This window comes from Ictidomys tridecemlineatus, chromosome 5 (assembly GCF_052094955.1).
Source record: "Ictidomys tridecemlineatus isolate mIctTri1 chromosome 5, mIctTri1.hap1, whole genome shotgun sequence".
NCBI classification, from domain to species: Eukaryota; Metazoa; Chordata; class Mammalia; order Rodentia; family Sciuridae; genus Ictidomys; species Ictidomys tridecemlineatus.
Window position 1 is genome coordinate 81,178,748 of NC_135481.1, and position 26,802 is coordinate 81,205,549.

Here is a 26,802-nt window from a genome sequence, read left to right on the forward strand (position 1 = left end):
TATTTTCATTTATTTTGATACCTCTCACTCTGTACTTCCTCATGTGGATCATTATAACAGTACTTCATCTTTTAGTATCTCCTAATCCCTTTGAGAAATATTGCACTGTAGAATCTCTAGTAATGGAATTACATCTATTTACTGTGTATTTTGAGTCTGTATACCTAAAACTCGGGGCATAGGCCTGGTGATACCCAACCTTCTATTTCATTCTGATAATGACCACAGTCTAATGTTAATAGCTTGTTCTCAAAGCTCTTGCCTACATCTGATCAGTGTTCCTCATTTTGTTCAGAAGAAAACCAGAGGGGGGTTGAAAACATGCAAAACAAGTTGTGAGAGTGACAGAATGCAGTAGGGCTATTAAGCCAGGGGAAGCAAAAGCTCGGGTTAACAGGGTGACTGTCTCCAAATATTTGAGGGACTGACTTGAGGAAGAACAGTTAACTTTAGTCTGTGTGCTCATAGGAATTGAAATTATACTAGTAGTTAAGCATAATTTTAATGTCAATATAAAGACAATGCAGTCTAAATTAATTGGACATGGAATGACCTGTCTCATGACGGTTGTGTCTCTGGAGTGTTCAAGGACTGCTGGGGCCATTACAAGCCAGGTTGGCAGACATGGGGCTCATATGTAGCCTGAGTGATATTTGTGATTCCTCTAACTCTGAGATAACATAATATCTCTCTCTCTCTCTCTCTCTCTCTCTCTCTCTCTCTCATATATCTAGTTCAAAGGAGATTTAAGGCAACTCTATGAAAATCAGTGCACATCTATTCACATTTCTTCCTTTTCTTTCTGAAAGTTAAAACGCCTACAAGGCAGGAATTTATCAGATGCTCTGCTCTTAGTGGAATGATACTTACAACAGATATTCTAATATTTGAGGTTCCCTCATCTCCAGGTTATCATTCCACTACTCAATTTGATAATCTGATTTCAGAAATCACCCTTATCCCCCATCAGTCATCTATAATCTTCTCTAATAGCAACTTCAGTTATTTTTTACTTAACAAGAATGTTCTATATCGTGTTAATACCTTCTAGGATTGTTTTTCTTCAGGGTTTACATTTCTTTTATTCTAAACAGATTGTACAACTTCTCCCCAATTTGTTAGTTGTATTTCTTTTGGTCAACACAAGTCCTCTGTCACCATTCTCCATGTGTGTGCCACATCCTTCTTCTGAGTCTTGGTATGGTACACTGTTCACTTTTGTGTGTTAATTTTATTTCTGTAATTTTGTGCTAATATTTGAAGTTCATTTTGTTTTATGGCATATAATTTATTATACACATACTCCTAAAACTATAAGTATTAGCAGCCAAACTTCTGTTATCTTCTCATCTTTATGAAACTCACCGTCCTCTACCATCTTATAGAATTTTACCTGGGCTTCACTCCAACTCTGCCATTGTCCACAGTTTCTCCTTTAAGTTCCTTTCACCAGCCAAATGCACACCCACAAACACAAATTTCTTCCACTTCAATAGGAAAAAAAAAAAAAAACAACTCCACAACTGTACCCAATTATATGCATTCAAGTTCCACAATTTGAGCAGGACTGATCTTAAGCTGAAGTGCAATATCTACCTGTTTTCCTCCCCTACTTCTGTGTATCATGGTGTTCAAAGCAGAATTTTTTTGGGGGGCATTCTATCTCCCCACAATATGATTCTGGAGATATGGAGTGCTTCTGATTACAAAACTCCACTGTGTCACTTTCTTCTGCCTTGCTAACTATAGTCTTTCAAATAAATGTAGGTAGGACAGAGAGCATTGGAGAAATCAGGAGAGATCAGAACATCTGGTTTCTCTAGTTCAGTGTTGGGTAAAGCACAGTGCCAGCTTTCAAGTGTTTCTGTCACCATCACGCAGTAGGACAACTATAAAGATCCTGTTCCATGACTGGTAATCTTAGGAATATATGATTAATGAACATCTATGAAAGAAATCAGTGATCACTGGGAGCCAGCAAGCATGTACTACTATAAGTCTTGGTGAACTAACTAACAGTTTTTTTCCTTTTCTAATACAATCGCTAGATTTATAGCCAAATAATTCCTCTAACTATAATATTGCTTTTAGCATCATATTTGATGGACTTAAATTTAAGAAAACTGAATAGATAAAATAATTAAGTGGAATTACAACTAGTAGAACAACTGAATGTAATATTAATAGTATTAATTGATAGAAGTGTGTCACCTGTAACTCTCTCTTCTGTTGGTTTGCCATGTAATTATCCTGAATTATCCCATATGTTTATCCATGTCTTCATAATGGCATTCCAAAATATACAAATGAAATGTATGACAGGGGAGAACTTGGCGTGAGGTTAAAGCATCAGGGTTCAAAATTATCTTTACACATTAGAATGAGATTCAGAAAAAAAAAACTAAATTTGAAGTCAACAGAAATAAATGTCAAGTCCTAAATGAGTCATTTCCTTAAGTGTAAGATGGGAAAATCTGGCTTGACTACAGTTCTCATGACAGATCTGGATCTCTTAGTTGACTGAAAATTGGAGAAGAGTCAACAATGATGTGGCTGCTAAATGAAGCTAGTGTGACTTTAAAGCCATGTTAGAAGAAAAATTTTCAGATCAAGGGATTAAGTCCTCTCTCTAGTCTCCACCCTACTGGGACACATCAGGATATTTGATCATGTTTCAGGGTATAAAGTGGTACATTGAAAAATCTACAATCATGCCATGTGAAAAATCACAAAAGAACTTAATAAAAAGAGAGGACTTTTGGAAGAGAGCTCCTAGGAGAAAAGATGTTTGGTTAAGAAGTCAAAGCTGGAATCAGAAAGTGAAAGATAAGAAGATGATTCTAAAAATGACAGCAGTACAATAACAGGATGGGCTACGTTGGAAGGGAACAAGTTTGTTCTTGGAAATATTTGAACAGTGGTTAGTGGCTTCTATCAAGAATATTTCAAAAGGGATTCTTACACAAAAGGTAATGATAACTGGGTAACTGGAGAAGTTCCCTGCAACCCTATGGTTCTATATCTTGCTTTTTTATTTTAGGTGATTGCTTTGACATCAGAATGTACATGAAATATTGGCCCAAAATTTGATTTGATAAGAATTTTAACAAATATCTCTATAAATGTTTCTTTTTAAAAATTTCATTTATTTATTTATATATGTATTTATTTATTTAGTTTTGGTACTGGAGATAGAACCCAGGCACACTTAACCACTGAACCACACTCCCAGCCCTCCTACCTGGCCTTTTTTTGTGTGTGTATTTTATTTAGAGTCAGGCTCTTACTGAGTCATTTAGGACCTTGTTAAGTTGCTGGGGCTGGCTTTGAACTCATGTTCCTTCTGCCTCAGCCTTCTGAGCCAGGAGGGGGATTACAGGTGTGCACCTTTGTGCCTGGCGAATCTCTCTTTAAAGTTTTATATTAGGAAAGGTGATGCATTTAACAATGCTAAGGTGTACTTGTGAACACAAAGTTTGCAGAAAATATCCACAGAGTATACTTTTTTTTCTGATTCTCTTTTGAGAATTAAAAGTGCTGGGAGTAAAACTTGACTGATGAGGAATCTAAAGATAGTAGAGATTTGCTAAATGAGTTATTACTATGGGATGGTAGGAAAATATCCTTAATAAAATAGGTGTGTTTGTATGAAAAACAGCTACCTGTGCTTTTTTTGGACAAACTTTCTATATTTTCTGTCAGAATAGAAAAAGAACCATGCTTTTAAACTATAATGATAAAAATTTAGAATTATAAGAAATATATGGAACTAATTATTAAGTGAAGAAGAATTCATATAAAGTTAATCATGCAGCATTATCCTAAGTCATACATGGTCAATGCTTTCTGTGGCATGAAACCCTGTAGAAAGCGGCCTATGTTCTCAGGATGAAGTACAGAGAATTACACACTAGATTTTTTTCTGAAGCAATCTCTCATTGAGCCCAAGGACCAGGCTTAGCTGGTTTAGAGGAACCCCACCATCTCAACATCCTCTATGTATCATCAGGAAAGGGAGCAGGGTCCAATGATGAAGAACCTGAAACAGGATCAGGTCTCTTTTTAGTATTCTCATTTGTAACACAGGATGCTGGGTCACTTTAAAGGCTCCATCTGCTTCAACATTCAGCAACTCTCCCATCACAGTTTCAAGTTAACTGTCATCTTTAGGTTACAGCTCGGCATAACTGAGCCTGGCAGAGCACCAACTTCTCTGTCTGATGCCTTTAGCACCTCTACAAATGACCTCATGAGCTTGAGTGAGGAGTTCAACAGTGAAAAGATCTTTCAGCACAGGAATTCTTAATTGCAACACTAAATTAACATTCCATTTTTATCTTCGTTCCCAAGAAATGACAAATGGAGGAAATCTTTCACTCTGGTTAGTTTCTGACCTCTTTAAACAACTAGCAAACATAACCTCCATTAGAATACACTTGCTCTTGACTCCTATCACTAACTGCTGGAGAATTCTTCAGGTTTTACTTTTATTTTATTTTATTTTGAATGGTCTAATTTATTATTCCAAAATGCATTTTTTTAAAAATTAAAAAAATTTTACATTAGAGGCGCTGGGATTGTGGCTCAGTGGTAGAGCGCCTGCCTAGCACAAGCGGGACCGGGTTCAATCCTCAGTACCACGTAAAAAAAAAAATAAAGGCGTTGTGTTGTGTCCATCTACACCTAAAAATAAATATTTTTTTAAAAAATTTTACATTAGAATTTTTGGTTGTCATTACTCAGATTCTTCCTTAAGATTCTCTGATTGGGCATAGGTATGACCACAATTTGACTAGAAAATGCATTCCAAGGACCTTAGGTCACCTCTATCCCACCACATGGTCATAGTGAAGCCAGAGAAGTAGGATTCATCCTTTTTCTTGCATTTCACCACAGTGAATTTTAAGGTATAATCACTGGTGCAACTGTTGATTTTATCTAGGCAAACCACAATTTCACCTTGTCAGAGCATTGTGAAACATCTTAATATACACATAAGTGAATATTCCCTTTCTTTCTGTAGCTTATGGATATATAGCCATAATTTCTCTAAGGTAGCTTCCATATCCATTATGTAGAATAAATACTGCCTGCAAATGTCCTATCTACTTCACAAAGACTATGGTAAAATTGTGTTAGAAAAGCCAGATTCAGTACAGTCTTTGGATTTGTTTGATAGAACAGTACTCTTTCTAAAATGGTATTATTTTCTCCTTTATTAATTTAGGTGAGTTTGGAAAGTCAACAATTACGAAGATTTAAATCCTGCATACATTTCACTTATCCAACCTTAGCACTACAGGTCAAAAACAGGCTAAGACCGATTGCTTATTGGAGGCACCAAAACAGAAGCATTTATCTTAAACGTGACCACACCTTTCATTTTGTATTTTTCATCTGTTAACCAATGTAGAAGCCTTATACATATAGTAGGAGTGATTTTCTTGTACTTGTCCAAAGGTAAAATTGATGGTCAAAGATTATTACATGTATGCATGATCACAAGTGAGAGGCAGGATAGCTGAGTGATTCTGGATGTCTACCCTGAGCTGGTAGAATCATCGCTAATACAACACTCCAGCTGAGTTAACACACAAATCCAAATAGGCAAAGGTCCAGCCATCACACAATGTACTTCTTTACCTTTTGACTAACTTTCCCATAGCCCTCTAAATACCCATCTAGTCTCTGATTCAGCCTTGCAATGCATCCTCCATTGCACATATCATTGTATAAATTTTGGGAAATCTTGCTCTGATACATTTTGTCTCCTGTGCCTCCTGACTCTACCAGGAAAGGTATGTTTCATCAGTAGCTCCTCCATTAGTCACACTTCCCTGCCACACTTCCCTGTCTTCTTTCTCTTCACTATGGAAATACTGCTTATATTCACTGCTTAATTTCACTAAAACATAAAAACAGGATGAGAACATGATCTCTGTCACTTTGTAGTTCATGTTGTCTTTCTTATGCTCCGTAATCATCAGGAATTTCACATGAAATCACATCACCATTCATGTTTTTGATGCTCAGTATCCATCAGGAAATTTCAAATGAAAATCACTTTTTGTTTTTAAAGGCAGTTTCTATCTTCATTTGCCTGACACACGTATACTATTTCCCCAAGGTGGTACACAGTGTGTTGATATTTCAGGGCCTTCAGCTTAATTTTCCTCCTTTACATCTTCACTACAAGATTCCTGGCAAAATTAAATGTTGCACACTTTAACAACAACTATATAGAAATGCTGGGCATGTGCTGTGAGCTAAGGGGAAAGAAACAGGCTTCCTTGAAGCACAGGAAGATTTTGGCCAGCATCAGAAAGAATCTCCTGCTTCTTAAAACACTTCCATATCTGTAGTTGTGACAGGGAAGTCCCTGGCTGTAGGCCTGACGTCTGCAGGGCTATAGGAATGTACTGGGGCTTACTGTCAATTTGACTTTGTCTGTGTGGTTACAAATATATAAAATATTTGGATCACTGAATAGAGTTAAAGTCAAATTATGCCACTTTCTCTTCCATTCTTCAACCCAGCTCAGTCCCAAAGTGGTTGTCCTCTCAAAAGGAAAGGCTATTTATTCCAGTGCAGTAAGGGGCTCTCCTTCTCTTTATCAATCTTGTGGGAAGATTAAAGGCCACTCTATTTGGGACAGTCAATTGGATTCGTTGAATACTCTACTGCAGAATCCAGATGGTAGAAAACTATTAAGTGGATAAAAGCTTAGGGACCAAGGGTTTCAATTATAAGTCATGTCCTTCTTAACCTGACTTTCTCTATGGCCACAGATATATCAGGTTCCTTCTCAGCACTGTTTTTTTTTTTTTTCTCCCAAGCAGGCAAACTTGGAAAAATAGGTTCCACCTTCCTTAAGCATCTACATTAAGAATCACTGTATCTGTGGGTTTTTTTTAAACCAATTGTTATTAGATAAATCTATTGAGATAAAAAAATTAGAAGACATAATTCAAAATAAAAAAATAATATCATCTGATACAACTTTGAATTACAGAAATAAATGACAAGAATAAATATCAGTCATCTAACTCCTGGGCAGCCTTTGTAGCTATGATGTACATGTGATGGACGGCGGCCCCCAGGCTCACAAACAGTGATCAGCTCCAAGGCTGTTACTGGGTATATGTTTTCCTTCTCATTGAACTATGTTAAGCAAGTCTTTGAGAATCCTACTGGTAAGCAAAAAAAAAAAAAAAAAAAGATGTTGGGGTAGAATGGGCCAGACTAGCCTCAAAATGAAAACATCAGAATAGAAAATCAAGGCATAGCAGCTAGAATTTCAATAAGGAAGTGTTGTTGTTTTTCCTCATTAAAAAAGTCAATGTCCTTGGTTTCTCAGATTTCTAACTAGTTGCAAGTTAGTTGAACAGTTTCCATGTATGCATCTGAATTGTGCCCTGAGAGCCTCAAGGGTATCTGAACCAAATATACATATTTATTCAGGAAAACTAATTGTTTACACTGATGAAAGAGGCTGTAAATTGGATGAAAATATGCAGCAATGCTTGGATATTCAGGGGAAATTCAAATACATGCACTGACCTTTAAGGAACATGGGTATAGAATGGTAGGCAGCACTTGAAACACTGCTTTAAAAAAAAAAACAAAACAAAAAACCCACATTTTCTTTCCCAGAATCTTAAACACAATCAAAGAAAATGAAGACAATAGATTTGGGGAGATTTTCAGGAAGGAATTTTTTGTGGTTCTAGTTCACATTTCTGTGATCCAACACCCTGTTGTGCACATGGAACAATCACTAAATAAGCAATTTATATGTCCAAGATATTAACTTCAAAAGATTCAAAGGTATGTTGAAATACACCACATTTGCCTCTTAATCTCCTTAATTAGCTATGGTGGATGTTTTAAAAAATCCAGGTGCCTGTTGAATCTCTTCCTGAAGCTCATGTCTAGGATTAGTTTGTCCTAATTAGAGGTAAGAGTTGCATGCATCTGCTGGTCAGCCTAGGACTTGTTTCACAATGGTTCATAACACATGCTAGATGTCACGTCTCTAAGTCATCTATCCATCATGCTTTTTCCCACTATTCCCCTTCCCTAAGTAGACTCAACTCCAGACATTCTGACATTTGGGTATCTGCAGAGAAACAAAGCCAAAAGATATTTAGTTCTGACAAATGTACTAGCCTTCTCTTCTGCGGTTGGTTGAAATCAGTTGTGAAATTATTGCCATAGAGCACTAGCAACTTCTCTGAGTCACAGTGACCTCTCACTAGGCCTCCTGCCACATCTTTTAGGCCTAAGGGATCATGTTCTGTGTGAAACAGGAGGAAAGGAGGAAAGGCCTATATTGTTGAAAGGACAATAAAGATGATTGTTGCACTAGTAATTATAACATTACACACATTGGAAATTATAACATATACATTGAAAGTGATTGACAGGACATACCATGGAAGATAAATGTAAGCATGTTGGTTAATAAAAATCACCTACACTATTTTTAATCATAATCATTTACCTGCCTTCAATGTCGGGTAAAGAAATCCCAATTATATCCCAAGGCATAATTCATTGCCTAGAAATGGAAGCATATGAACAGTATAATAGCCAATATCTTAGCACTAATGGTGGTGAAAGAATTCAAGCATACTATGTGATATTAATCCAGAATTCTGTGAAGATATTTGATGTATTTAGGCAAGATATCATTAAAATTAAATTATTTAATTGTTAAAAATTAATGTACCTTTTAAAGAGAAGTATTGAAAATAAGACTTCATTAAAACTAAAAATTTTAAGTAGAGGGTAATCTCAGAACATCTGGGAACGAAAGACTGACACAACCCCACATTGATCTAACCCACAACACCTGGGACTTATTAATCATGATAATTGATGCTTTTCCCCAAATGGACTGTAAGCTCCTTAAAGGTAAGAGTCTTATTCTTATGTCTTATGAGGAAGACATAACATCCAAGACAGCATTGTTTACATAATTGGATGTTAATAAATATTTTTGAAAAAATTAAAAATTAATGTGTTTCAGTTTATATTGAACTCCTAATTTTTGCAGAAGTCGTAGATATAAGGATCACTGAATTAAATATTTTCAATCTTCCCAATTTTTTTGACCTTGGAAACATTTTGGTTGCTATGTATATAGGTTCTCATCTTCCTCCTATCTCCCCTTGACCCCCAAAATGACCAGACTACTTGAGTAAATGGCTCTGTATGGACATTTTCTCCTAGTGAGAGTCTGGATTGACTTATGAAATACTGAGAAATATTTCAAAATCAGCCACTAGAAGACAATGATCTTGTTCATTTTTTAATTTATTCAAACAAAATTCACTCAACTCATACTATATTCTAGGTCTCTGTTTATATTTTTATGAAGAAATACACTCACATATATAAACTACTAGAAAACTTTATATAACATTGTCTTAAATATGTCCAAGAAAGAATCAATTTGAATCAATGTGAATTTTAATGGGTGAACAGAAACTAAACAAGAGGGGAGTGACCTACCAATACTCTCTCAATTCATGCTGTTCCTTACTCTATTTCATTCTTACCCATAGAAATGTTTTGAAATAATAATTTCTAAACTGTTCTTAAATAATAATTTCTTTTCACTTTGAACATATTTTTAAAAAGCTATGTCTGTATTGAATAAAACTTTGATAGCTCAGATTGGTTAGGCCATTTCAGAGGATAGACTGTTTTTCAGGGTTTTTGACTTAGAATTAGGTCTAACTCCAAAGTCTGCAAGATGAAATATTACCAAAAACTCCTATTAGACTTCTCATGACTTATTCTTTATACTTAATTCAGAAGACAAAAATGAAGTCGGGGAATATAGAGTCCTATTTCAACTGCTATTTGCTTACAAAAGCAAAGTAAGCCTGACCTAAGAAATAAAGTATATACTTCCACAGGTATGGAGAACATTCTAGCAATTTGTTTCATAGTTAACTGGCTGCTGTATTGGTCACTTGATATGTCATTAATTCTTACCCCAACATACAAAGATTATTTCACTAACTCCTTTCTGAAGATGTGTTAAATAATTCAGGATTAGAAAAGCAGAATTTGAACTCAGTCTCTCTGACTTCAAAGACTGAATTATTTCATGATGCTTCCTGTACTGTATTGTAGATAAGATTAACCACAGATTATAGGACTGTAACTGGAAGTTATTATTTATCATTTTTTAAAATAACAGCAACTTTTAAAACACAATTTATGATAATAGATCTTACTGATAAACTACTCAGAAAAACAATCCATTTCTGTAATTCCATGGTAAAGGTTTTCTTTTTTGCCCCATTTTATCATAGCACTTTTCTGACATCTGCAAGTTTCTTGAAATTAATTTAACATTAACAATATACCCTCATGACCTGAGGATATTAACCAAATAAACACTCAAAAATCCTCTGCACTTGAAAGTAAGATAGATGCAAAGATTCCTTACATTTACATATGCCATACAGACAAGCAAAATCAATGACATGGAATACCTATGTAATAAAGTAATTGCTTTAGAAATGTGTGTGATAATTGCATATAAGCTGAATAATTCATTACTAAAATTATTGGTAATGAATGTTAATTTAGTGCGATTATCTCATGTGTGGGAATATGCTGATGTACAGTGATTTACAGTAAACTTTAAGGATGAACATTTTATTTTTAGACAATTGCGTGTTCATTAAATATGAAAAAGTGATGACAAAACAGGTTTCAGTGAGGCATTCAGTTTGCAACGATAGAGTTTCAATCACAAATGGCTTTTGGGTTATATTAACTATAGCCTATAAATCATATATAAATATGTGTGTGCATGTGATATCACGCAGAGCTGTCCAGCAGAGGGCTCCTTTGAAACAGAACGTGAAAAATGAGACCTCAGTTCAAAGTGGAGGCAAATGGTACTGTTAATAAACTATACTGAGGTTTATTCCAAATCAGCCAATGGTTTTACATTTCATTTCCCCAGTGACTGTAATTCATGTATTTACAAGTGAATAAATATGAAATATACATAATTTTTGTCCTATGAAAATATAAAGTAATTAAAGCTAGATATTCTTTAATGAAATTCAAGTAAAACCTAGCTAATAAGTACTCACAAACTGTGTAAGGATATGTCCATTTAATTACATTTATATAGAAACACAAACCAAATGTACAGAAATATTCAAGAGAAACAAAAATTTTCCCAAAGGAATATATTGTAAATAAAATATATAAAGACTGTCTAAACCTTCTCCTTTTATTAGAAACTATAATCAACACAGATTATCCACTTCTATCCAGTTGCAAGGTAAGATTGGTGATTTCTGTGAATTTTCTTCCTTTGTAAGTCAGAATGCTCAAAGTAATTTTCATTTATATAGTGAATCTTATTCCCTTGTTGTTAACGAGAAATAACTATGAATTCTCAAATGTAAAATGATATTCTATATTATATACCATATTATGCATGAGTGAGTAATATAAAAATGGTAGTTATCAGATTGATCAATACTTTTCATAGGGACTGCTGAGTGATATTTTTAAAAAAGAAGGTTAAAGTGTGGAACAACTCAGAAAATTGTGGTTTTTTTTAAATTGGAATAACTAATAGGTAGGGGTTGGGAGAGGGAACCTACAGAGACTATCATGTTCTTAATCTAGGGCTATTGATAGCTTTTAAGGTATCACAAAGAATCACCAAAAACTGACTCCTTATTCAGCTCAACCTTGAAGTTTACATTTAATTTTAATAAATGGAGACATCACTGCCATTTGTTGAGAAAAGGTGAACTTTAGATCCACAAAGAAGATATTGACATTTATAAAACAAAGGTAAGCGGTAACAAATCTTTAAAATAACAATCTAAAATCCTTTGTAATTACTAGGGTGAAATGTGTTCGTGTCATGCAGTCATAAACCCAATACTCTAGAATCAAGATGTAGGAATTACATTGCTCTAGAGTTGGCAGCAATTCCAATATTCAAGTAGCATGAAATAAAACAAAAAATGTTTAATGGCCCTTAAACAAACAAAGCTAATATGTAAAATTTTCATGTTTAAATCCTTCTGATGAGAAAAAAACCGACATGGATATATGTGGTCTTTTGCTCAAACAGAACTTGGTACTAGGATTCAGTGATGCTAGAGAAAGTTTAACACCCGTATTTAACTAGCCAGATATTACTGTTTAGAGCTAGAAAAAACCAGATGTGATAAAGCTCAGATGGTAACAAATCCAAAATCATGCTGATATATTTATTATCTAAAACATGGAAAAGTAATCAACCAATACTATATCGTCTCAGAAAATAGTGCCACTCTAATGGAACCTAGAAAAACAATCATATTATAATGTTGCATTTCACATGTGCATTTTAAATGCCATTATTTTTCCCTCTTTTGATCTTTCCTTTGTATTCATAAAAGGAGCTTTCATCTTTGGATATGTGTGTGGGGAGGTGCCTTGCTGCGTGTTCCAGCGATTCTGATGCCAACAGCCAGCCAGATTTTTGCAAATGACACAGACTGTACCAAGACAGTTGCATGTGACTGCTTAACCCCTCAGCTTGTCTGGGCAGTGCAGGCGCCCCTGCTGTGATGTTTTGTTTGCACACATGCACAGATAAAGGCCACCACTCCTCTCATTAAATAAGAAGGCATGTGGGAAAATTAATAATTTAATTTGCAGAGAGAAGATGGATGTGGAAATCAAATGTAAGTCTACAACCTTCCCTGAGTGCTCACCTTGGTGTCTGAGGAAATCTGATGCCAATTCCGTGGCTTGACTCATGTCTCTGGAATAATATCAAAGTGTCAGCAAATCAGTGCTTTCAACCCACTGGGCTAGGAAAGGTCGTCTTGTCTCAGTACAAGGGAGTGAGAGTGTGGCTGGCAAGGATAGACAGAAGATTCCTATTGGAATTATGCCATACTATGGGCTATTAGGGCCACCTATGCTCTAAAGAATCTGAATGAATTCTAGAGGTGTCCACCTGAACAACACCCAAGGACTCAAGGAATGTTCTGTGTGATCGATTGTTAGCAAACCATTGGCAAGTATAACCTATAGGTTTAATTCTGTACTCTTAGGAAACATTTACTCTTTTCTTTCCTAAAAGGGAGAGAGTGTTGGAGGAGGAGGGGGAAGGCAAGAAATGCATTTCATCCTATACTGCTGGCCTTTGATCCTCTGGGATCATGCAAGAGCCATCCATGACCTGCACCCCTTCCTTCACATTCCTGACCAAACTTCACTTTCTTGAAAAATATGTGTTTGGGGATTTCAGGATACCTGCTCAGATTATGCTGAAATTTTCTAAACCTACTGCTTCAAAAATGACATTTCCAAATGAGCCAGTTTTCTGCACAGCATGCTGAACTTCATTCTGCCCCCAAACTCTTGGTTCAACCCCAAGAACATCTGCATTCAGGAAGAAATTTTAGCTTTGTAATTTCTGCATAGAAACCTGGAGAAAGAAATAATTTAGAGAGAATTTCTAAACTAGAGGAGAGTCAGAAAAGCAAATCATCATCATGTGAAAGTTATCAAAATCAAAATGGAATCACTTATTTCAAATCCTAACAAGATAAATCACAATGGAAGGGATCTCATCCACGAATATCTGATAACAAGAGGTATGACAGTCTCTGCCAGAACCACAATCCTGTACAAAGGCCCCTGCCACCTCACAGAAAAAAAATACTTCTATGAGGCAAGGACATCTTGCCAGCAACCTCCTATGCAACCTTGGCCTGATGCCACCCTCGTTATTGATCCTCATAGCCAAGGATAATTGTTTCAAAACAACTTACGTAACCTCCTCATTTGTCGTTACAAGCCCTAGCTTCCCTTTGCCTTCCTGAATACATCTATAGTTTACTGTGTCACATGGATTCCCATTGCAATGTATTTCTGGTCAAATTCATCATCATCATTGGAAAATCTCTGTTATTTGGTTTGACAATTACAATGAAACTTTCAAAATGCATCTCTTCCATTCCATTTCTTTAATATCATTCTTTCGAACTTGTTCATGCTTATATGCACAGATCAGGTTACATTCATGAATGTGGTGCTACTGGGGAACTTCTCACATCTTATTCTAAAATAAGAACATATTGTTTGTCTTGCGTCAGTACATCATGGGCTTATGGTTGAAAGGAAATATCTTTTAAACTGTTTTTTCATTAATGATGAGAGCTCTATCAGGCTCTGTCCCCTGTTTTAATCAATAGCATCAACTGGAAAATAAATGGCTAAGAATAAAGTGCCAGGTATGGTTGTAGAGTTGAGTAAAACAAATTTGTGCATAGAAAGCTGGATCCTTAGACTTGGCCTCAACAGTAAAGTCTTTAACCAGCTGAGCTGTCATGAAAATCCAAGACATAGCACAGGACTGAGCAACAATGACCAACTAGATTTAAATCCAAATATGTAGGTTTGACTTTACCTTTAACCAGTTATGTTAGCTTGGAAAGGAGAGTCAGCTTACTAATACCTGAGATCATTACTATGTATTTTAGAGATGCTGGTTCATTTTACTAATACCAAACAGTGGCAGTCTTTAATATATACGTATTTATTTTAAAACTTTAATCTGTAAATCTAAGGGTTTCATTTTTGTCTTCTTCTAACTAACATAGGTAAAAATATTTTTAGGACTACGTTCACATCTCTATGGATTCTTTGATTTCCTCTCTTATTCAAACCCCTGTAGTTTCTGCAACAAACAGCAAAAGATAGGATTTCCAAAATCCTATCTCCAAATACTCTCTAGTTTTACTTGCATTCCTAACTGATTGACTTTAATAATTTAAAATGCTAAAGCCAATGACACAGCCTGGAAAAGAAGATTGCTCATCTCATATGAATCAATGACAATCACCATACCCAGGGGACTTAAAGGATAGTTTTCATGTAGAAGGATAGTTTATGTTTACAAATGGCCTGAAGTCCATCCTTAGTCTAAGGATTGGCCTGTGCTCAATGTAACGGAACACCTGTAAACACCCACTTAACATAAATGTATCATTTTCATAAGGGTTAAATGGGTTGCTGGAGGAGGTAAGATTTTCATGTTTTAATCTGTAATGAACATTAATGTTCAACATTAGCACTTTGTAATTTACACTACTTTATTTGAATTTAGCACCAGCAAACATAGCTAAGGATTTATATACATCTATAAACAAATTTGTATGTCAATTTTAAGAACTATTATAGCTGATAATAACAGCTAACATTTATCAAGTACTTTGCATGTGCCAGGCATTGTGCTAAGTATTTCAAAATATTCCATCCAATTCTGATAATAATATAAAATATATATTTTCAGTAGTAACCTTATTTATAGATGGAAGACATTAAAATTTGAGAAGTTAAAAAATTTGTCCATAACTCCACAGTGTGCAAAGGGTGGAATGGGTCAAATGGATCCTGGTCTATCTAACTTTTAATATTCATGCACTTCCCCACCAGTGTCCTATGACAAGAGCCATTTCCACCTGAAATGAACAGTTTTAGGCAAATTCTACGCTATCACATGTTGAACTTGAGTCTATAGGTTCTTCATCCTTCAATGAAACTTATCTGTGACACAAACTATCACTCTAACAAAACACCCACAGTACCTCCACAAGGATTCCAATACCTATGTATGTGTAAGTAGCAACAAACAGTTATCAACCATACTGGTGAACAATAATTCAACTAATGATAAACAAACAATCACAGCTGCTAAGAGTTTATAAGTAAATTAACATATGGTACCTTTCCCCCATTTCCTGGGAATGGTGATCTCTATTATCAACATGACTACTAAGAAAGCAAACTTGGGCTGGGGATGTGGCTCAAGCGGTAGCGCGCTCGCCTGGCATGTGTGCGGCCCAGGTTCGATCCTCAGCACCACATACAAACAAAGATGTTGTGTCCGCCAAAAACTAAAAAATAAATATTAAAATTCTCTTTGTCTCTCCCTCTCTCACTCTCTCTTTAAAAAAAAAAAGAAAGCAAACTTATTCTGTTAATAGAAATGAGAATTTATAGAAGGATATTAATTTATGGTTGTGGAAGTTACTTTGTGATATTTATAGGGAGAAATCTGTGTGCCTTATTATTTGCCATTCATGTGAGCACAAATGATCTATACTTTTTAGGACAACCCAGGATGGAAAATGTCAGGTGGCAGAAAGAAACAGGCTGCAGGTTCAATGTGGGCAATAGCTGGGAGAGACAGTGGCTGCTGTGCATGCAGATAAGGAAGAAGAGCACCATCTTCCAAACAAGCCGTTCCATAGATCTTAGGAGATTATTTTTGTAAAAATAAAGTGTCAGTATCATTCATGTTATCAAGTACATTAGAAAATTATGACTGTCTCTCTGCTATGGTTAGGAAATGATAAATCTGGTGGTATAAAAAGCAGTCTTCCACCTCATGTTATACACATGACTTACCAAGATTTGTGCAAGGCCTATAAAAATCATGTCTGTAAAAATTTTTATCCATCAGTGAAGAAAAATAGAACAGGTCAAAAGGCAGTCAAGGTAAGCCAAATTAAAGCCTCTGGCTTATTTTCCTGTGTATGTCTTACAATTGAGTGATAAGAAAAAATCTGCCATAATTCTTTGTAAAGGTGACAGCTTCAAACAAATCTCTAACTTCTCTGATAGAGAAGAAGGCATAATGCAAATGAGACATTCATTTTCTTAATTAAGAATGTGAAAACAGTTTGGCCTATTTTTAGAATGTTTCTTACCAAATGTATAATGAAGGTGACAGCATTGTGACACTTTGGGCTTGTTGACCAGCCCTCCTTGTGCCTCCCTTTCAGCATGAACTCCTTGGTCTATCACTTCAATCTTTCATTAACAAGATCTTTACTACTTTTGCCAATGACTTTGTTTTCAAATTGTTTTAGAAAAGCCTACCAAACTTTCTTTGAGCGCCCACCTAAAACCCCTGCTGCACATTCCGTAACCAGGCAGAAGTTCTGTTCTGAACTCAGCTCTCCTGGCCTTGGGCAGCACACAATCCTATGCACTCTCCAAGAATCACAAGTTAATGAATTTGCCCAAATGCCACAGTATTTCAACCTTCTCCTCAATTTCCCATCTTACCTATATAATCTTATATCTTACCTATAAACCTTCTTGGTATCTTACCTTTATCTTCCTCACTCTCAGCAGACAACTTTCTCTCTATTCCTAGAGACTAACAAAATGGAACATCCAACTTTCACTCTCTCAGTTTACCTGCTTCTGCACCTACCCTTTTCTTCAGCGTCTCTTGGCATGGAATCGGAATCCTCTGGGGAAGGCCCTGTCCTCCACTGAGTTTGTGACTCCTTTCCTCTCACTTCTTTCTCAGCTGTTTTTCTGATTCATATTCATTTTCTCTCTCTCTCTCTCTCTCTCTCTCTCTCTCTCTCTCTCTCTCTCTCTCTCTCTCTCTCTCTCTCTCTCTCTCTCTCCTGGGGATTGAACTCAGGGCTTAGCACATGCTAGGCAAGGGCTCTTCCAAGCTATATCACTTTCATTCTTTCTATTTATAGGCTCATTTTTCTTGATGGTGAAATACAGTTAAAGATAGAAGACTCCTTTCTGGTTTGGACCACAAACTTGCTCTGGTTTTTGTAAGAAAATGATAAGCCCAGAGAACTTGACTCCTCTCCCCAGCACCACAGGATGACTTGATTAGTCTGACCAATGGTTCTGAAGCTTGAAATTGCACCAGAATTGCCTGAAAACTCGCTTTAAAAGACCACAGGCTCCACTCTGGAGTTTCTAATTCAGTATGACTGGAAAGGAACCCAAGAATTTGCATTTCTAAGGAGTTCCCATGGGGTGCTGATGCCTCCCTTTGAGACCCCTGAGTTTGACAACTACTTTCTCACTTGCTAATATAGTTCATTTTTGAAATAGGCAAATAACATAGTACTGGCCAACAAAATATTTTTTTTAAAGTAAGTTTAAAGGAGTAGAGGTGAAGAAAAGTCTGGGAAATAATTTTTTTCCCTTATAAAAAGATAGAAAATGAAGACCATGTGACTTGTATTTGCTTTGAATAGGGTCATGTGGAATTGAGGAAGCCTGCTGGCATACATATGTGCCATCATGCTGAGAAAGGCAGAGTGGAAACACCATTGAGAAACTGAATTGAGTATATTTTCTGAGCCAGCACAGCCATCTTGCAGTTCCAATCTTTCTTATTATGTGAAATAAATAATAAAGATCATTTATAAAGCCACTATTAGTCAGGCATTGTTACTTGTAATCAAATACAACTAATTCATCAACTCCTAGCTGTTTGAAGGTATCCCCTTTCAACTCTATATGTTCCTGTAGGTAGATCCCTGTCTCTTGCACTCATTTAAATTCAAACTCAGATCTGTCAAGTAACTTCCATGTCTTTTTTTCCTGTTGGCCTTTGGTTCATTTCAATATGTCTTGCACACTTTTCACTCCATCAAGAATATTCTCACCATGATCTCACCACAATCCTCTTGATTATAATAGATGTTTTCAGGCCTAGTCCAACTTGATTTCTCATAGCATTTGGCTATTTATTCTCTTATTTTTCTGGAAATATATATGTATTTTTTTCTTGGCTTCCATGGCAATGGCACTGTCCTTGCTGACGTCCTTTCTACATCTCTACTAGTTGTCTTTCCCCTATGCGGTCTTTATGTGTTAACACTGCTCAGAAGACAGTTCTCTCCTCTTTTCATAAATAGCCCATTTCACCCAGACTCTGCGTGGCTTCAATTCTATCTTTCTTCGCAAGGTTCCCATACCTATGTCTCTCACCAATCCTCCCTGCAGTCTCCAGGCCTCTGTGTCCAAGTTTGTCCTCTTCCTCTTGATGTCTCAGATACCTCTGGCTCAACGTGACACAAACTGCATTTACTGTTCCCACCCACTTCTCAGCTTTCCTCCTCCTCCTCCTCCCATAGTCCCTGTCTTGTAGACTACCATCATCCTCACTTAGCTATCCAAATGAGACTGTGGCACCATCCACGACTCTTTTCTCTCCTTTATTTATTTATTTTTAATATATATTTTTAGATGTTGATGGAACTTTATTTTATTTGTTTATTTATATGTGGTGCTGAGAATCAAACCCAGTGCCTCACACATGCTAGGCAAGCTTTCTACCACTGAGCCATAACCCCAGCCCCATTCTCTCCTTTATTAATAAAAAATTATATTTCCTAAATCTTTCAAGTCAATTCCCTTTCCCTGTTCCTTCACTGTCTCCGGGCTCCTGGGAACTCCTAAATATTACCTAGATGACCACAAGCCTCTACTCCAATACCCCAACTGCCACACGTGCTCCTAAATTCTTCTCTGACTGTACTTAAGGTAGCTGCACTTGATCATATCACCTCTGCTCCCAAGCCTTCAAAAGCATCCTTATCCTTGGTCAGGAATCTGAACCTAGCCCTGGAGTTTACACAGGGGTATCTCACTGGAGCCTGTCAGCTCTTTTGTTCTCTGAGCTATAGCCACTTTTCTTTCTTTTAAGCCTTGCAGACTCATCACCTTTTTCTCTTGCTCCCAGACCCTTGCACATGTTTTATTTTCCTAGGATGCCATACCCTCCTTGAACTCCTGACTAACTCTGATTTATCCTTTAGATTTCAGCGTAAGGATCACTTTCTCAAGGAAACCTGACTTTCCAAACCAGGCAAGTCAACCCATGCTCCCAAGGCACCATTTGCCTCTTCTTGACAGCACATGGTTTAGTTGCAGTTTTATTTTCATATGTGACAGTTTCATGAGTGTTTTGTCTCCTTCATGGGACCATGCTTGTTCACCATAGTTGAACCCTCTTCTTTCTTTCTTTGTTCCCTGAAATCTCTCCAGTGTGGCATACAATAGTTGCTCAAAATATGTTTCCTCCATTAAACTCAATAATGTGTTTACCCATTATTAACATTCAACCCACATTTATTAGCTATTCAATTACAAAAAGGAGGAAGGGAGAGAGGAAGATTGGTTTAAGTTATGTTCTCTCCCTATCAATACAAGTTACAGTGATAACATTTCTTTTTTGAATTTAGCAAATATTTACGGAATAATGTAGGAAAATTCAATATATGTATATAATGTATAAAGATCAAGTCAGGGTAATCAGCATTCCCATTTCCTCAAACACTTGGCAGTTCTGTGTTGGGAAACTTCAAGCTCCATTCTTCCTGTTATTTTGAAATAAATTGTTGTAGATTGTAGTTACTCATTGTGCTACCGAACATTAAAACTAATTCCTCTTATCTTACTATATTTTGGTACTTGGATCCAACCTCTACATACCCTGAATCTCTAACCTTCCTAACCTCTAGTGACCACTATTATACCCTCTACTTCTATGAGAAAAACATTTTAGCTTTTCCATGAATACATGCAGTATTACAACTTTCTTGAACCTGTCATTTCCTTTGACTCACTTTTGACCTAAGTCAATTTACTTTGCTATAAACTTTCACAGTATCCTCTGAACACTCATTAATTACATCTGTAATTATTTGTTTAAAGTCTGATTTTCTTCTTTAAAAAGGTCCTTGGCTTGTTACCACTGAATCTCTCCAGTACTCAACATACTAGGTGCTCAAAATATGTTTGCCATATTAAATTATATTTGCTTCCATCTCATATTGTCTTAAAAATGCCAAATATACATGTAAGACCTTGGTTAGCAACAATTAAAAATGTGAAGATATATATATAATCTCCATTCTTAGATGGATCTAAAGTAGTCTCTGAATTAAAATGTGCATTTCCTGTTACAGATTCTGTTTTGGGTGACTTTTATCAAGGTGTTTCTGGGTAAAATTATTGCATTGGAAGACAATGTCAAATGCATCCAATTATATCTCACAACTCCTTGGAGTGACTCTAGCAATAGTGCATAAATTAAGCAAAATTAAATTAAATAATTTGAATCCCATAAAAAGGAAAAAAGACTATGGTCAGCAGGGAGAATCAATTCAACATTCTTGACCATCAATAAACTATCTATGTCCTTTTGGATCTCTGGTTACCTAGGTCTGAACTTGTAGCTCCTCACTTCTTCAGGTGACTGCACTTGCCCACCAAACTTAGTATAGAACATTGTCCTGCCTTTAAAATGTCCATTGGATCTGCTCCTCACACAACCCAAACACAGGAGATAGGGGACATTTACAGGACAGGAGGCATAACTACTAGAGAAGGAACCGAGTTATTTTCCCCTTTATACCTGCAACTTCGTCTTTTTCACTTTTTCTTATCTTCCTCTTTCTCTCATTCTTTTTTTTTTATTTCTTATAGTCTTTCTCAGTCCTCTATGCTAAATTTTAGGAGTAAATCTATCTTTTATTTAAAGGAGACAATGCTATCATCTTTATTAACCTCTACAACATACTTTTGAATTGGGCTCAACTTGGTTGGCAAACGTCACATATACTATTTGATATTTCCCCATCAACTCTCAGATGAGGATCTCAAAATGTTATCGTATAACACTTACTAAGAACTGACAATGTGTGAAATGTCATACAGAGCCGAGAATTAGTCTTGGCCGCTGCTCAGTGGGTTCACTAATGCAAACTTTAATTCACCAAGGACACCAAAAACCGCCTGAAAGGGCTATTAGGACAACCATCAGAAAGTTCAATTTGCTGTTTCAAGGTCCCGACAGTGGTGTTAGTGCCAAAAATGAGAAGCCCACTACAAAACCTGCCTATTTTATGGTACCCATAGGGGAAAAAAAACCCTCAAAAATTCAAAAACAGTTCAGTTCAATAAGTGATTTCATTTACTATCTGTTCATAGTACCTACTTTCAATCTAATCATCTTTCTTCCTAATGCCAAATAGTTTTTAAAATAATGTACTCCTGTCATTTCAAGATATAATGGGACCCTCTGTAAATTTCCGCACCAACAGTCTCATTAACAATTAAACAATAAGTTCAGAACAACCAGTCTACTCAGTGTTTAAGATTTTTAACTACCTAGCAGATCACTTTGAATGTCACCTAAACATTTATACAGAGACTAGCGTACTGCATTTTTCCCTTCTAGCAACAAAAGGACAAAACATTTCTGAATTTCAGAGGGCATCATTCTCTACTTGACATCAAAAGGCTTCAAAATGGTAAATGTTTTCTATGGTTAGAACCTAAAAGTCTTTTTTAACGTTGTCTCCATTTCTAAGGTATGTTTGAGGTAAACAGAAATCCAGACATACAGAGAAATCTATTCTTTCTGCTTTCTCCCCATCTCCCTGGAAATTAAGGAACCAAGTTATTTCACTAGGCGGACTCCCTTTTAGGAATGACTCTTAAAGAAATTTTATGAATGAGATCAGCTATAGTGGGGACCAAAGGCACACTGTTATTGGGTTGGTCTCAGATACTTGGAGTATAACTTTTTCTTTTTTCCCCTAAAAGAAAACAATGATGATGAGCCACAGTGACAACTGCAAAAAAAACAAGTGTTCTGCAGAATTCAAAGTGCATCTTGATTGTATACACATTTGAATCTGGTGTCTCCTTGAGGCTTCAGGTTTGGTTAAAAGAACCAAATGTAAAAGAGGGGAAAAATGATTTGCCAATTTACTGCTTAGAACTCAATTTTAACAACAAAGTAATATAGCATGAAAACCTGGTTATTCAACAGCACTTGGCTACACAGAGGACAGCTCAATGAGCTCCTCTTGCCTGGCTTGTCACAATGACTGACACTTTCTAATATTGAGCTGGAAATAATATGGATATTTAATACTGCAGCGTTTACATCAAATAGAAGCAAAGCGCTATTGTTTATCAGCAATCTACTTCTGATGGCATGAATCTATATAGACATAATTATTGTTGAATGATGAGCTCTGATTTTCACATTATGGCATAAACAAATCTGCGGAATATTCACAATGTTTCATCTTGTGTGATTTGAAAAACCTCATAAAGCCAAATTCTTAAGTATTTCCTATGCCTTCCACTTGAATTTTGACTAAAATTTACCTTTTAGATCTGTTATGCCACTCATGAATTTTTTACAGTACCCATCTGTGCTTTGCAATCTCTATTCTCCATGGTTCCACATTGTTTTGGCTAACTAACAGGCCCATATGTTGCCTTAATGTATTTCTGCACAATGTTTGTGCTTAAAAAAAAACAAAAAAAAACCACAGGGAAAAACCACGGGTCTAAATAAGCTATAAAGACCATCCACATACAGTTAGACTGTCTTTACTGAGTCTGAGGACATTATGATTCTGCTGCGACAAGCAGCATTTGTCTTCATTTTGTCTGACTGTCCTCATGTGTTATTATTAGTGGCTGTCAGGCTGAGGAAGAAAAAAATAGCATCACTTGAGTAAGAAGTTGAATGCATAAATGCAATACTACACATGGTGGCGGAGGGCGAGGAGTAGGTTTGAAATGCTCAAATGCAAACACCAGGATGAGGAGATTTAAAAGTGAAAATCCTTACTTGGCAAATGTAGGGAGAAAAAAAAATATGACTTCCTTGTCTATAAAGCCAAGAGAAGGCTAATTATTGACAAAAATTTAGCAGTCCCTGAATATCTTTGAAGACCATCTTTTCAACATGTCAGCTTAGCTTTAATTGTAAGAAAACAAATATGTTGGAACATTTGCCTCCAGTCCGGTGTTTCAGATAATGTTGACAAATACCTTGCATTTTAAAGTGAAGCTTCTAGTGTTCAAAAAAAGTAACTTGAAAGTATATTTTCCAAGGAAACCGCTTCCAGACCCTCAGTATATTCTCCCACTTTGGGCATCAGCTGCTCCTACCCTCTCACTCTCCCTACTTTTTTGTGAGTTCTCTCCCAGGTGGCCTCTCACCATTCAGCAGCTAGTTCATTTTACTTCATTTTCTCATCATTAAAACAAGACAAATCAGATTACCATAAGACCCAGAAATTGTTACACTTGGCTCTTTATCAGATAGAAACACTTTAATTACCCAGAAAGTAGATTTCCTTCTAAAAATAAATTTATCTTTATCTTCTTATTTTCCTATCTGCAAAGATTATCTTCTCCCCTTGTCTCAATTGTGGTCACTAAATAAGGATTTTTCATCAAGAGCTTTAAAGAGAAATCACTTTTCAAGAAAAACCTCCTACAAATACAAGTAAATAAGGATTTGCCTTTTACTTCAGCAACATCTCATGAAGAACATGAAGGTACTTTCAAGAAGTCAGTCCCCTGTGGCTTTCTTTAACCATCACCCACAAAAATCAGTATGGTTTTAAAATATAAAAACATGCCTCTCTCTAGATACACATAATTTTCTGGCATACAGTAAAAATGGGTTGATGTCATATTGCTATCTAGCAATTAAATAATATCTTATTTATTCTTTCTTGCCTTGGTCACTTACCCAGTCCCATTACTAACCACTCTTATCTTCCTAGCCTTATTATCCTAATCTACCTTCGGGCTCAGCCTACATGACCCAGTCACACGGACTTTTTTCTTCTTGAAGCCTTTTTTTCCTCCCTGCTTGTCATTATCAGATTTTTGAGTTCCATCTCAATTTCCTATAATACACAATGTAATACCTCACAATGTCAATTTAAGCTGGGCTTCCTGTAACACAATATTATTAATTGGTGTGTATGATTTGTCTTTCCACATAGACTGTAAGTATCTTGTGGGTGGTGAGATTGTATCTCATTCTTTATGATCCAGAGCACTATCCATAGATGGTGATAAAATAACTGATAACAGATGAACAAAGGAAAGTCGTGCTAAAATAACTGATTTGCATATAGTAGGACAAGCCTCTGGTAACATATTAAGAAACAGAACCAAAAGCAGGGCTGTCTAAAGTGATAAATGGAGCCCTGCATGGAAGATCAATGATCGAGGAAATATTCAAATGAAAGTGTTTCAACTCCAAAAGGATTTTCTCTAAGCATTTTTCTCTCATCTGCAACCCACCTCAAAACAGAAGAAAATAAAAATAAAAAACCAAGAGTATCTTAAATAGTAGAACAAGGTGCAACTACACTAACATATTCTTTTCAAAGTCGTCAGCAGAGAAATGTAGATATTATTACAGAAAGCACTGTAGGGGAGGGGAAGAAGAGTCCGTGGAAATGTTCGTAAAAACATATTTCACTGCTTTGACTGCCCCTTTAAAAATAAACATTAGTTTATTCTCAGTGCCTCAGGAAATATCCCTGTGGAAATTCTCTGGCTTGTTGTTAATACACTGCCTACTACCAGTAATCTACCATCCTGGGAGGCTCCCATGTTATCTATTACTCTTTATGGCAAACCCTGGATTCTTTTCGAATCAGGTGAAATCTGTTTAACCTTAGGCACTTTGTCCTTTTGTTTGTTTATAGAGTCACAGCTTATCATTCATTTTCCTGGAAGATTCAGGGTCACAGGCAGACACACAACCAATCACGTTATAGGGTATGCCGGGCACTGCCAGTAGGTTAGGTGGGGCTTGAAGTAGGGCAATGCTCTTAGAGGACATAAGCTTTAAATTCTATGGAAATTTCAGCTTTGGTTCTTCTTGAATCTGTGTATAATTAGAAGTGGAGTTATGAAAAAAAATTCTATGTTGCTTTTGTTCATTGATCGTTTGATAATTAATAATGTGTCCTTACAAACTGTAAAATATATGTGTGAGTGTAAGTCCAGTGGATCCAAAATTAACTACAGGAAGGCAACTATTGAGAAGATACATGGAAGTCCTCTGTCCATGAACGTTTTAAAAACCATTTGGTTTTTAACAAAAATCAGATATTTTACCAGACACAATAAGAAAGTTATTTATTAGTGTGTCTTTGTTCCGCTTGAGTCAAATCTATACATTATATCTACACATACTCCCCTGGTTACTTTCTAACTTATAAAATTTGTCTCTATGAAAGCAGATGATATTTTAGATGACAATAGCATCATTGATCTTGTGGCACTTCAGAGGGAAGAGGTAATGTCTAATGTGGGGCAGTAGAGCTCAAACAAGAGACTTAGTGCATCTATTTCTTGGAATAATTGGAAAGATTGAATATGAATCCAAACACAACTTCCTTTGAAGACTTCAACAGAATATTTCATTTTGGACATGCTAACCATTTGTCCATCTTCAAAAGTAATCACCCAGAGTAGGAATAGCAAATTCACTACAAGTATACCCTACACTATTCAATATCCACTTCAAACTCTTTGGGAATAGGTAAGTGTCTGTGTCAGACCGAGATGTTATTACCTTGAAGTTATGTTTTAGTGGACATAATTTGGTCCACACTACATCTTTATCAGTAAGGGGACAACTCCTTTCACAAAAGCTTTTAATGTCTATTGATTCAAAACAATCATTTCATAAGCGAGCAACTCTTGAAGATCTTCTAGGACTATTCATTTAGCCTCTCTCATAATCAAGGGCAATGTTTCATAGTTTGAGATAAGATAAAAGAGATGGATACTCTAAATTTTTGTTTGTAAAATCTTTATCAATTAGGCTGAATAGGATTCCTAAGTACATAATTTTGCATATACTTGCCTAGAAGTCTGAAGATCCTACTTTTAGTACCATTTCCCTAACAGAAATCATAGAAAAAATAAAAGCACTTCAGGAAAACAAAGCCTCAGAGGCTCATCTCAATGGCACTTAAAAAAAAAAAAAAAGCTTTTTTCCTCTTCCTAGAAATCCCATTTTTGTAATTGGAAACTTTAGTAAAACAACCAAAAATAAACAAAGTAGAAAGAAATAAAATAAAACTCATAAGAAATGTGCACATAGGCAAAGAATACCAACAATCACAA

At 36.0% G+C, this 26,802-nt stretch overlaps 1 protein-coding gene across 14 annotated transcripts in view; it reads right to left on the bottom strand.

The window, feature by feature from the left end:
• The window catches only part of Npas3 (neuronal PAS domain protein 3), an 836,745-nt gene that overhangs the window by 349,538 nt on the left and 460,405 nt on the right, over positions 1–26,802 (bottom strand). The gene's annotated exons all lie outside the window — the stretch shown is intronic.